At 49.8% G+C, this 12,750-nt stretch overlaps 1 protein-coding gene across 2 annotated transcripts in view; it reads left to right on the top strand.

The window, feature by feature from the left end:
• Positions 1 to 841: 841 nt before the first annotated feature.
• Positions 842 to 12,750, top strand: part of LOC144889616 (E3 ubiquitin/ISG15 ligase TRIM25-like) — a 111,320-nt gene continuing 99,411 nt past the window's right edge. For both annotated transcript variants that reach the window (XM_078770565.1, XM_078770562.1), the window contains exons 1-2: positions 842 to 1,228; positions 1,320 to 1,410. The gene's annotated coding sequence lies outside the window, so the exon portion shown is untranslated. The remainder of the gene's footprint in view (positions 1,229 to 1,319; positions 1,411 to 12,750) is intronic.

Here is a 12,750-nt window from a genome sequence, read left to right as displayed (position 1 = left end):
AACAGTGGATGATAACACACAAGGACAGAAGGAACAGGGATGTGAAGGAGTAAAAGGACAATGAGGAATAGCGAAGGCTGGAATAAAAGCTGGCAAACAAAATAGTGGAGATGAGATTGCACCATTTGGGGAAAGACAACAACTATACGAGAAAACAACCAACAGACAAAAATGCTGTTTGGGCGACACCAAAGTACACAACAAGGAATGTGGAGTAATTCACTAACCCATCCGCAAAAGTCTCAACATTACAGTTCCAGAAAACTCATGGAAACATGCAGGGGCGCTATAAGGGGGGGAAATGTTAGGATGATTCCAAAGGCCCTGCACTGACAGGGGCCCTAAAAATTATTAGAACATTAGGTAGAAATTCTCAATATTAAATTATTAACCTATCATTTTTAATAGACCAGTGATAACTAAATGGCATGGCTATGGATATTGGATCACCACACTTGGTATGTATACTTGTATGTATACTATGCTGCTGATTTTATTATTTTGTTTGTTATATCATTCTTCAGATGATAATGTTAATTTATTTTAATTGAAGAGGTTAATGTATGTTGTAATTCTTACCATTAAAATTACATTTAGACTGTAAAAGATGGCCTTTAGCACATTTATTGTGTGGGTATCAGTCTTGCATCAAATAGTGAATTCCATACTGTATGCAGAAATATAAGCATTGTTTCAACCTCCTGGCAAAAATGTCGGCGAAAAAATGTGCGCATGTGCTTCATAGGGGCCCATTGTGATATCTTTTCATGGGGCCCAAAATCCCCGGCGGCGCCCCTGGAAACATGATCCAAAAGCAACAACTGAAACCAATGAAGTAATCATTGGCGGAGAAATGGCGGTGCGCATCGACCTCTCTGGGTCCGGAAGAAACGGTGCTAAATGTTGTCTCTTGGTCAAATGTTTTTTCGAGATATAAGTGCATCTCAGGAACACCCGTGCACATGTCTACGACCACCGGATCTTGTTGGAAATCAGAAAACAACGCTCGTCTTACCAGCTAACTATTTTGACGGATAAGCTGAGTAACCTTGGCTTGCTACGTGAACCAGGCCCAGAGACCGCGGCGCCGCCTGTCGCAGTGGACCGAATGAGAAGGCGCCGCAAGCGGTGCGAGAGAAAACAGCAGCACGGCAAGCGAGCTGGAATCCATGCCAGGCTAAAGGTTAACTCCAACAGACCGGCTCTCCCGTCCATTCTACTCTCCAATGTTCGTTCCTTGGAAAACAAACTGGACTACCTCAGATTACAACAAACTACCCAGGGTGAGATGAAGGACTGATATGTTTTTATTTTTGCAGAAACTTGGCTCCATGACAACATTCCTGATATGGCCATTCAATTGAACGGGCTAAACCTCCTTCCGTGTGGACAGGGAAGTTTCAATGTCCGGTAAGACCCGTGGAGGTGGTTTGTGTGTTTATATTAAGAAAGATTGGTGCGAAAACGCTATGGTGGTCTCGAGCTACTGCTCATCGCTGGTGGAGTTCCTGACGGTTAAGTGTCGGTCCGACTATCTGCCAAGGGAATTTACCACCATTTTTACCATGGCTGTGTACATCCCTCCCAGCACCAACGCTAATGAGGCACTGTGTGTACTCCATGAGAGCAATCAGCGAACTGCAGACTGCACACCCCGACGGCTTTTTTTAAATTGCCGCTGGGGCTTTTAACCACGCAAATCTCAAGTCGGTTCTCCCTAAATTCTATCAATATGTTAACTTTGCAACTTGAGGGTTGAATACATTGGACATAGTTCACACGAAAATTCGCGATGCACACAAGGCTGTACCCTGTCCGCACCTTGGCTACTCAGACCACATCTCTGTTATGCTAATCCCAGCGTACAGACCGTTGCTTAAATGTTCCAAGCCGGTTCTGAAACATATCAGAGTGTGGCCAGTTGGAGCTACCTCAGCTTCCAGGACTGTTTTGACCATACAGATTGGAGTTTGTTCAAGGAGGCTGCTACCTATGGTCATCTTACTAACTTGGAGGAGTGTGCAGCATCTGTGAATGGTTACATCAGTAAGTACATTGATGACGTCACTGTCTCCAAGTCCATCATTACACGAGCCAACCAGAAGCCATGGATGATTGCAGAGGTCCATGCGCTGCTGAAAACCCGTGATGCTGCCTTCAAATCAGGTGACAAGGCAGCCCTCGGAACAGCGAGGGCCAACCTGTCCCGCACCATTAGGGAGGCAAAGTGCACGTATGCACGGAAAATCCATGGCTATATCCCGAGACATTAGAGGCACCCGGCACAAGTGGTTGGGCATTCAGGCCATTACCGATTACAAGACCACACCACATGTCTGCGATAGTGATGCCTTCCTCCCAGATGTGCTGAATGACTTATATGCACGGTTTGATGCATTCAACAACATGCCCGCGAGGAAGACCACCCCTCCTCCTGATGATCAGGTACTCTGTCTGCCCACAGCTGACATTAGTAGAACCCTATCTAGAGTCAACCCAAGCAAGGCTGCTGGACCTGACATAATACCTGGTCGTGTGCTCAGGGAATGTGCAGACCAGCTAGCAGACGTCCTCACATACATCTTCAACATTTCGCTGAGCCAGGCGGTTGCCCCAGCATGCTTTAAGGCCACCACCATCATACCAGTGCCAAAGAAGTCAACAGTGTCCTGCCTTAATGGCTATCGCCCTGTGGCACTCACATCAATTATTATAAAGTGCCTTGAGAGGCTAGTCATGGGCCATATGAAAACCAGACTCCCCAACTCACAAGACCCCCTCCAGTTTGCATATCGTCGCAACGGGTCTACTAAGGATGCCATATCCTCGGTCTTTCATCTGGCCCTGTCTCACCTGGAAAACAAAAACACGAATGTAAGAATGCTGTTCATTGATTTCAGTTCAGCATTCAATACAATTATCCCCCAGAAGTTGATCGGGAGGTTGGGCCTGTTGGGCTTGAACCCTCTGTAATTGGATCCTGGACTTCCTGACCGAGAGACCTCAGACAGTCCGGATCGGAAATAACATCCCCGCACCCCCTCACCCTCTGCCGCCCCCACAGGGCTGTGTGCTTAGTCCACTGCTGTTCACATTGCTGACTCATGACTGTTCTGCCAAGGACAGTTCAAATTATATCATCAAGTTTACTGACTACACGACAGTGGTGGGACTCATCAGCAACAATGATGAGTCAGCATACAGAGAGGAGGTGGAGCGGCTAGCAGTCTGGTGTTGTAACAATAATCTGTCTCTTAATGTGGATAAAACAAAAGAGATGACTGTGGATTTCAGGAAGGCCCATGCAGACCACTCCCCAATGTACATCAATGGTTCCACCGTGGAGACAATTAGGAGCAACAAGTTTCTTGGTGGGTGTTGTAAAAACCAGAGTTACAACATTGTCCCAGACAGAGAGTTTAATTCTGAATCGATCTCTAGCAATACCTATAAGAAAATGAACAAGCAATATATTGTTGCAGTTTTGAGTTTTGGTAACAGTTTGTATAATAAAGGTTAAAATTTCCCCCTCATACTTAGTCACACAAGCAACATGTAGCCTCATTTGTAGTATAGTTATTTCATAATATTTGTGAGCTTAGTCATTTTCCTATGTTAGTTCTGCATTGAGTAGAGTAAGGAGAATAGGTCCTACTTCTACTGACTATCCAGCTTCCCTAGCCCCATGCCCCTTTGCGCTGACTTTGGTTCATTTTGGGTGAATTAACATGAGGCAGGCCTAGGAGGGTCGGGGCGGTGCCGAATGAGGGGCGGCAGGGGAGCTGACGGTAAGCATGAGGCGCCAATCAGGGCCTACAGCGTGTGGTGGCAGCACTGCATCATAGGGCGTGGTTGGAACATTCCATCAGGCTAAGGGCGTGGCAGATATAACCCGTCGTGCGAAAGCCCCCACCAGTTATGGGAGAGGCGCTTGACAAGTGAACACGTTATGAGATGGGTAATGAGCTTGACGAGTAACCAGTGATGGGAGAGGACTGATGAGAGGCGCTTGACCATTGAACAAAAGAACCACCGCGAGAGGTCTCGTTGAACAAAGGACTAGCGCAGGAGGACTAGCGTGGCAGGACTCGTTGAACAAAGGAATCATGAGGACTGGCTGATGAATTGAAAGAGCGCGTTGAGCCAAAGAGAACTTTGAGAGATACGCGATCGGAGCGGAAATGCGCATGCACCAGAATACGCCCTCATATATAAAGCGACGCTCGGTTGAGATTTAAGCCGAGCTGTGTACAGTGCCTTCAGTTACGCGAGTGATAACGGCTGTGTAACTGCCAGCCGCACTGAGAGACATGCATTTTCTTCCTACCTCTTCGGCTGCCCTTTTGTCCGAGTGACACGCTACGAGGATCTTCCCACCACCTGCTTTCCATCTTCACGGGATGCACGAGGAATGTTGAGAGCCGGACGGGGCCATTCCTGAACGACCACATTGACGCGTTTGGTCGGGACATCAACCTGCCTGCAAGTCCCTGTGTTAGTGTGGCGGGCCCGCATCTGGGGGTTAAGAATAAGACTTTAAGTTCTGCGCTGTGTCTCTGCTGCTACCAAATTGTACATACGTGTGGGGTTAATAATTAAACATGTGTTCTTCCTTTTTCTTATTCGATCGTCCTTGTGATTTCCACCATTGAATAAGCGTGGTACGACTAAAACCGCTTGAATTGGGTTCCAATATCTAGGTAACTGCGCAGACCACGTGTACGCAATCCGCTCGGCATACTCAAATTACACGTGGCTCGTGCGAGGCTTGCTTCCTCGTTTCCGTAGCGGCGCAGGTATTTAGGTATGAGCAAGACTTGGTCCCGAAACCCTACTTTGCGCTCGCCCGGTGGGGGCGTTTCAAGTCTCGGTTCCGCCAAGCCCAGCAAGAACAAGGGGATTAATCCCCCCTTAGTAAGGGTAGGAAGGGCGGCAGAGAACAGTAACAATTGGTATTCAGGAGTGGGGATATGGAACCCTGGACAAAATTTTTGGACAAAATTTTGGACACCAATTTTACATATTGGCCGTAACAATTGGTAGTCAGGAGTGGAATTTGGAACCCTGGACAAAATTTTTGGACAAAATTTTGGACACCAATTTTACATATTGGCCGTAACAATTGGTGTCGGGGAGTGGGATTTGGAAACCTAACGAAACCTTTTTTGGACGAATTGGCCCCAAAATTGCGAGCGACCGAAATTTAGCATTAAAAACAAATTTAACTCATACCATGGCTAGTCAAGGCGATCGAATGCCGGTGGGGGTAGAAGATGAGGTAGACGATCAGGAAGAATTAATGACCCAAGACCTACAGGAAGGGTTGGTAGAAGAAGAGGAAATTGATGAAGGGCCGGCAGCAGGGGTAGAAAATGGCGGCACCTCGCACGTGGTGGTGGAAGCCGAGCTCGCGGTGCCAGCGAGTTTGGACCTGCCGCTACTCGTGGCGCAAATGATGGCGTACATGGACAAAATGAGTGGGCAAATGGCTAATCAAATGAAAGTAGAGGGGGACAAATCAAGAAGGGAAATGAAAGAAATGAGGGACGAAGCAAGGTGTAACATGGAGGGGTTGGAAAGCAAAATGGGCGGCCAAATGAAAGAAATGAGTGACAAATCCACCCAGGGAAGAAGGATGGGTTAAAGAATTGGAAAACAAAATGGACATCCAAAAGAATCAATTGGAAAAAATGAGAGTGGCGTCGAAAAAGGAAATAAAAGAAATGGGGGAGGACATAAGGAGCGGGTTGAGCGAGGAGGTCGCATTGGGATGCGACGAGGTGAAGCAGTGTGGGGAACGCGTGTGGAGCGAGTTTGGGCAGAGCACAGCTAAGTTGACTGGGGCTATAGAGGAATCGACACAGGGTGTAGAAAAGCCGACGGCCGCCAAATTGGACAGAAAAATTTTATGCGCGCCGGCAGTCATCGAGGAAATATTTCAAATTGAAGAGGAAACAATTGGGGCCGAAGAGACGACAGAATCAGAAATTGAATCGAGGGAAGTAATGGAATGTACTCAAAGTTCGTGTTCACATCGTGATGTCATGCTTGCTAACCCCAATAAAAGTTTGCAGGTGCTGCTGGCGGAAAAGAAGCTCCCAAAGGTGAGATATAATGGCGCGAATGTGCATGGCACGAATGGGTTTTTGGCGCGCTTGGGGCAGAGACGAAACCCGGGCGGTCGTGAAAGTCCATTGTGCGGTGTACAATGGCGACTGGCACGCGTGTGAGAGAGAAGTGTGCACTGGAGCACGAGTGTGTGTGAGAAAAGTGTGCACCAGAGTGTGCAGTAATGGAGAGTGTAATGGGAGAGTGTGTTACAGAGTGCGAGGGAGAAGGCACACCGGACTGTGTGCGAGAGAAGTGTGCAATGATTGAGTGTGTACCAGGAGAGTGCACACCCGTGGGTGTTACAGAGTATGTAACAAGAGAGTGGGCATGAGGAGAGTGCGTGAGAGAGAAGTGTGCGATGATAGGGTGTGTACCAGGAGAGTGCACACCCATTTGTGTTACAGAGTGTGCACGAGAAGAGTGCTTAGAAGAGGAGTGTGTAACGGTGTTTGTGAAGGGTGCGAGTACGGTGTGTGAGAAAGAATGCACACCAGACTGTGTGCGAGGAGAGTGTGTGTTAACGGAGTGTATGAGAGTCACGGGGACGCCTGGGTGTGCGAGTGTGGAGTGGGTCACGAGTGGTGAGAGCATGTCTCAAGCATCGACACCGACCGGGGGGTTAGCGCGAAGTGGGACGGGTAGCATACGTGAGCCCTCGATGAGTTGTGTGCTGCAGAGACCGGAGGGAATCCGTTCTGTGTCGGACCCGCGAGGACCGGCGAGCACGATTCGTGCTGGTCCCCACCCTGTATGGTTGGTGCCATGCTGTGGCAGCAAAGGCCATCGGCAAGGTTCAAGGGGAGGTTGGAGAGTTCGAAGTCACGCACCCTGGTGAGTGCGGTGCTCCGACCGTGGTCGGTTGGGTCATCATGCGTGGGACCGCGAGGCCCCGTGCAGGGATGGGCTCCAGCACCTCGGCCCGTCCATGCCTCCTCCCCTGGATCGAAAATGCTGGACGGACACCCCAGACAGGCAACAAACCACCCAAATGGATCGCTCGGGCCGCCGAGGCCGAGCCGTGACGACGATGTATTTCCACATGGAGAGGCTCAAGCGTAGTGGACGGATGAGAGCAGTGTTGGGAAATGGTACCCCACATGGGGGAATGGTGGTGCCACCATTCCACGCCAGGGCTCATGAGCATTAGTTTAGGGGGATGGCAGTGAAAGCTAGCCGAGGGAGGGCTAGGATAATGATAGGGATCTAGCAGACTGTAGAGAACATGAGATTTAAGCAGTGACATTGTACCTATAGTGGGGACGTAGGTAGCTTAGAAGGATGATAATGACGAAGGGACTGTTTGGTGTAAAGGATGATGGCGAAGCACGAGGTTTAGGGGAAAAGCAGCTAGATAGATGATGCTGTGTGTTTGTGGAATTATTTGAGGAATTGTGTGTGGAAGATAAGTGGAATTGTGTGAGGAATTGTATCGAGCACAAGAGGTGTGCAAGATATTTGGGGAGTGGAAATAATTGGTGTGCGAGATATAAGGTGTGCAAATTTGGTGTGCGAATAAGTGGTGTGGAATGCTTAGTGTGGGAATAAAAGGTGTGGATTGCATGGTGCGAAGGAGTGAATGGGGAGTGATGGACCCATTCACGAATGCCCGGGGTGGGTAGTGTAAACCTACGTAGTGGGTTTAGGTAAATTGTTTGGATATTGACACCTGCAGTGCAGGTAGTGGCCAAGTAGTGCTTTGGAGGGTGCATGAGTCAGTGAAATGGCTGGGCGTGTGGTTTAATTGGTGTGTATGGTTATTGGGGCACTCCGCCGCTGGTAGTTTGTCGGCCAGGTGAGGCCGCAGGTAGGCTCTGGGAGCCAGTTAGGGTAGTTGTGTAGTGTTGAGTGGGGCCCGAGGATCCAAGGGAAGGACCCGGGTAGCCCAATGCCAAGGAGGGCATCAGGGGGTGAAGAGCCAGGAGGGGCCTTCCCCCAGTTTAGTTAGTCGTAGGAGCAGGTAAGCTCGGGTGGCGACTTCAGTGGCGGATGTGCGCAGGTAGTTAGACCTACTAGTGCAGCCACACGACCCAGCCCCGAAATTGTGCAAGGGCACAGAAATAAAAATTGGGGAGTGAGACCCAAATTTGTAGGGCATCGCAGAGTGGTCAATGGGAATTCGGTTTTTAGAACCACATAGTTTAAAGATGGCCGATTGGCAGGGCACGACCCCGGGTAGTTTAAATAAGTTAATGTTGCTAGAGTAGTTAGGAAGAGAAATCCCTTCGTGCCATCCACAGCCATTCACCGAGGAGACGAAGCTCCACACCAGGACACTGGTAAACTGTTTGAGTAAGTGAGATGCATCACGACGTAGAGTGACATTGTGTGTTTGTTCCATCTCTTCCTTCTTGGGAGGGATTGGAAGACGAATTTGGAAGTAGAGAGGGATTTGGGAGACAAGACTTAGAGACGAATTTGTAAATACAAGGAAGGGCTTGGGTACTGTAGTGTAAGCCGACTTTGGGGGGTACGGATGGTTAGGGACGAGTCTGCTCTGCTCGCTCCTCCGCGCCCCTCGTGTTGCATCACCTTGTTTTGCTGTGTACCTTTGCGCCCTTTCCGCGTTGCCGGTTGTGCTTTGTCTTTCCCCCTACCCCAGGACCAATTTTGGAGGAGGAGTTGTGCAGCACCAGCGACCTGTGCAGCATCCTGCTGCACTTTGCTACATCTGTGCAGCACCCCTGCTGCACTTTGCTACACCTGTGCAGCTGAACTGCATGGCACTTTGCTGCCGAATCATTTGTTGTAACTTTGCTGCACCTGTGCAGCACTTTGCTGCCACAACACTTTGCTGCACAATTATACACTTATGGACCACAAGTCTTTTGTGGCCTTACACCGCTGCTGTGTAGCACTTTTCTGCAGCATCACCTTGCATCTTCGGACCACTTGTTTTGAGTGGCATCAATGTCACACAGTCGGACCACATAAGGTTGGCCCTGCTTGGCCAAGACAAACAATAAACACATTGTTGAACATTTTTATTATGGTGTGCTAGGGACAAGAAGAATTGTAAGGTTTATGCACACAGAAGATGCAATGAGAAGATGCAAGATGCAAGAAGAAGAAGCAAGCAGCAAGTGTTATGACTTTATGAGTGTGTTTTTGTGCTTTGCTGTGCTTTCTCTTCCCCTCCAATCTTCTTTCCAAAAAGGACAGGTCCTGGGTCATAGAACTGTAAATAAGTAAGTTTCCTGTGTTTGTAAATATAAGATGCTGCCCACCGGCTTTATGTTTAGTTTGGAAACATTCCGCAATTTGGTTAGTTGTGGGCGTGATTCTGTTAGAGTAGCTACTCAACGCAATAGGTGGGACATATTTAGTGTTTTAAAACTGTTACACACACGGGTTAGATTAAACGCTAGGGGGAACCACATATATATGTCACATGTAAAAGTAAAAGTTAGTTCCCAGATCTTTCTCAAAACCGGTCGTTCCAATTGTTGTAGGTTCGACTCGGGGACGAGTCTGACGAGGGAGAGGGGGTAGTGTTGCGGTTTTGAGTTTTGGTAACAGTTGGTATAATAAAGGTTAAAATTGCCCCCTCATAGTTAGTCACACAAGCAACATGTAGCCTCATTTGTCGTATAGTTATTTATTACTATTTGTGAGCTTAGTCCTTTTCCTATGTTAGTTCTGCATTGAGTAGCGAGATTGCATTGAGTAGGATTGCATTGAGTAGGAGAATAGGTCCTACTTCTACTGACTCTCCAGCCTCCCTAGCCTCATGCCCCTTTGGGCTGACTTTGGTTCATTTTGGGCGAATTAACACAAGGCAGGCCTAGGAGGGTCGGGGCGGAGCCGAATGAGGGGCGGCAGGGGAGCTGACAGTAAGCACGAGCCACCAATCAGGGCTTGCAGCATGTGGTGGCAGCACTGCGTCATAGGGCGTGGTTGGAACATTCGATCAGGCTAAGGGCTTGGCAGATATAACCCGTTGTGCGAAAGCTCCCACCAGTTATGGGAGAGGCGCTTGACAAGTGAACACGTTATGAGATGGGTGATGAGCTTGATGAGTAACCAGTGAGGGGAGAGGACTGATGAGAGGCGCTTGAACGTTGAACAAAAGAACTAGCGCGGGAGGACTCGTTGAACAAAGGACTAGTGCAGGAGGACTAGCGCGGGAGGACTCATTGAACAAAGGACTTGAGAGGCCTGGCTGATGAATTGAAGGAGCGCGGTGAGCCAAAGAGAACTTTGAGAGATACGCGATCGGCGGAAAACGCGTATGAACCAGAATACGCGCTCATATATAAAGCGACGCTCAGTTGAGCTTTAAGCCGAGCTGCGTACAGTGCCTTCAGTTATGCGAGTGATAACGGCTGTGTAACCGCCAGCCGCGCTGAGAAACACGCATTTTCTTCCTACTTCATCGGCTGCGATTTTGTACGAGTGACGCGCTACGAGGATCTTCCCACCACCTCCTTTCCATCTTCATGGGACGCACGAGGACCGTGGAGAGCCGGACGGGGCCGTTCCTGAACGACCACGTCGACGCGTTTGGTCGGGACATCAACCTGCCTGCAAGTCCCTGTGTGAGTGTGATGGGCCTGCGTCTGGGCTTAAAGAATAAGACTGTTTAAGTTCTGTGCTGTGTCTCTGCTGCTACCAAATTGTACATACGTGTGGGGTTAATAATTAAACCTGTGTTCTTCCTTTTCCTTATTCGATCGTCCTTGTGATTTCCACCATTGACAAAGCGTAGTACGAGTAAAACCGCTTGAATCGGGTTCCAATATCTAGGTATCTGCAATCAGCTCGGCGTACCCCAAATACATGGGGCTCGTGCGAGGCTTGCTTCCTCGTTTCCGTGGCGGCGCAGGTATTTAGGTACGAGCGAGACTTGGTCCCGAAACCCTACTTTGCGCTCACCCGGAAGGGGTGTTTCAAGTCTCTGTTCCGCCAAGCCCAGCAAGAACAAGGGGATTAATCCCCCCTTGGTAAGGGTAGGAAGGGCGGTGGAGACCCGTAGCAATATCAATATTCAGCAATCATTGGAATCAGTAATGGTTTTGCAATTACTACAAGCAAGCCTGGAACAAAGCGTAATATGCACCATCTAAGTATGCACAACATTACACAGAATAAATGTCACAGGAATGGTCGTAGCGCTGACTGTCCGAGTTCTTATAACTGCCACGCAGCGGACAGAAGCAGCATAGCACCTGGGTTCAACTTAGACACAATTGTATTACATTCTGCACATCACAAATGACCTCAAATGGTCCTTCAACACCACTTCCCTAGCCAAGAGAGCACAGCAGCGTCTCCATTTCCTGCAACGCATGAGGAAGGCAAGCCTTCCCCCCTCCATCCTCACCTTATTCTACAGGGGTACCAATGAGAGCGTCCTGACCAGCTGTATCACTGTCTGGTACGGGAATTGCAATGTCTCGGATCGCCAGACTCTGCAGCGGATAGTGAAGACAGCTGAAAACATCATTGGGATCTCTCTCCCCTCCATGCAGGATATCTATTACAAACGCTGCACACTCAAGGCCGCCAGTATAGCTGACGACCGTTTTCACCCGTCCTATGGACTTTTTGCCCACCTGCCATCTGGGAAAAGGTACCGCAGCATCCGAGCCAGATCTGCCAGACTCTATAACAGCTTCTTCCCCCTATTTGTCAGGCTCCTCAACACCATTTTACCTTCCACCACCCACTTTAATTTAACTAATAGGGTTTAAACACCCTCCTCCTCCCCTTCCCCTCTCCCCTCACCCACTTGTGCTGCATGTATCATATACTGCCATACATAATATTGTGGCGGACACAAAAGCCCACTGGCGTGGTGACATCATTCCACGCACCAAGTGGGCGGTGGCCACGCCCGAGGGGTAGGCGTGGCCTCATGATATACACCGGGTGACCAGCCCGGAACATTTGAGTGTTACAGTGTAGTCTTACAATAAAGACGTTTATATGTTACCACTTGTCCGCTTCCTCCTTGCTCACAAGCAGCGCGCGTAACGCCACGCTTTACTGGTGACCCTCGACGTTGGATCTGCCGGAGCGATCCTTCCACACGCAACGCCATCGCCATGGCCGACTTCGTCAAACTTCCGGAATTTTGGGAGGCTCAGGCCGAAGTCTGGTTCGTCCAGGCCGAAGCCCAATTTCAGCTTCGGCACCTCACCGGCGATGACACGCGCTATTGCCACGTCGTCGCCTCCCTCGGGCCCGGCACGGCCGCTCGAGTTGTGTCCGTCCTTCGCCACCCACTGGACGGCCACAAGTACGAGGCACTCAAGCGGCTACTCCTAGCCACGTTCAGCCTCACGGACGACGCACGGGCCGACCGCCTCCTGGATCTCCCAGAGCTCGGTGAGACGCGCCCGTCGGTCCGAATGGACCATATGCTGTCACTGTTGGGCGACGAAGCCCCCGGTTCGCTATTCCGGGCGCTTTTCCGTCGCCAACTTCCAGCGCAGGTTCGCCTCGCGTTGGCCGGGACCGGGCTAACGGAACCCCGAGCATTGGCGGCCGAGGCGGACAAGTACTTCGCCGCTTCGGACACGCGGGCGAGTGTCGGCGTGGCCGTCACGGCATTCGACGCTGATGTTCAGCAGCGCGCTGATGTTCAGCAGCACGCTGATGTTCAGCAGCACGCTGATACGCACCTCGTGAACGCCGCCA

This window comes from Myxine glutinosa, chromosome 1 (genome assembly GCF_964187855.1).
Source record: "Myxine glutinosa chromosome 1, kmMyxGlut1.1, whole genome shotgun sequence".
Classification (NCBI taxonomy): domain Eukaryota; kingdom Metazoa; phylum Chordata; class Myxini; order Myxiniformes; family Myxinidae; genus Myxine; species Myxine glutinosa.
The sequence above is the reverse complement of the archived record's forward strand: the minus strand, read 5'-3'. Positions and strand labels throughout refer to the sequence as shown.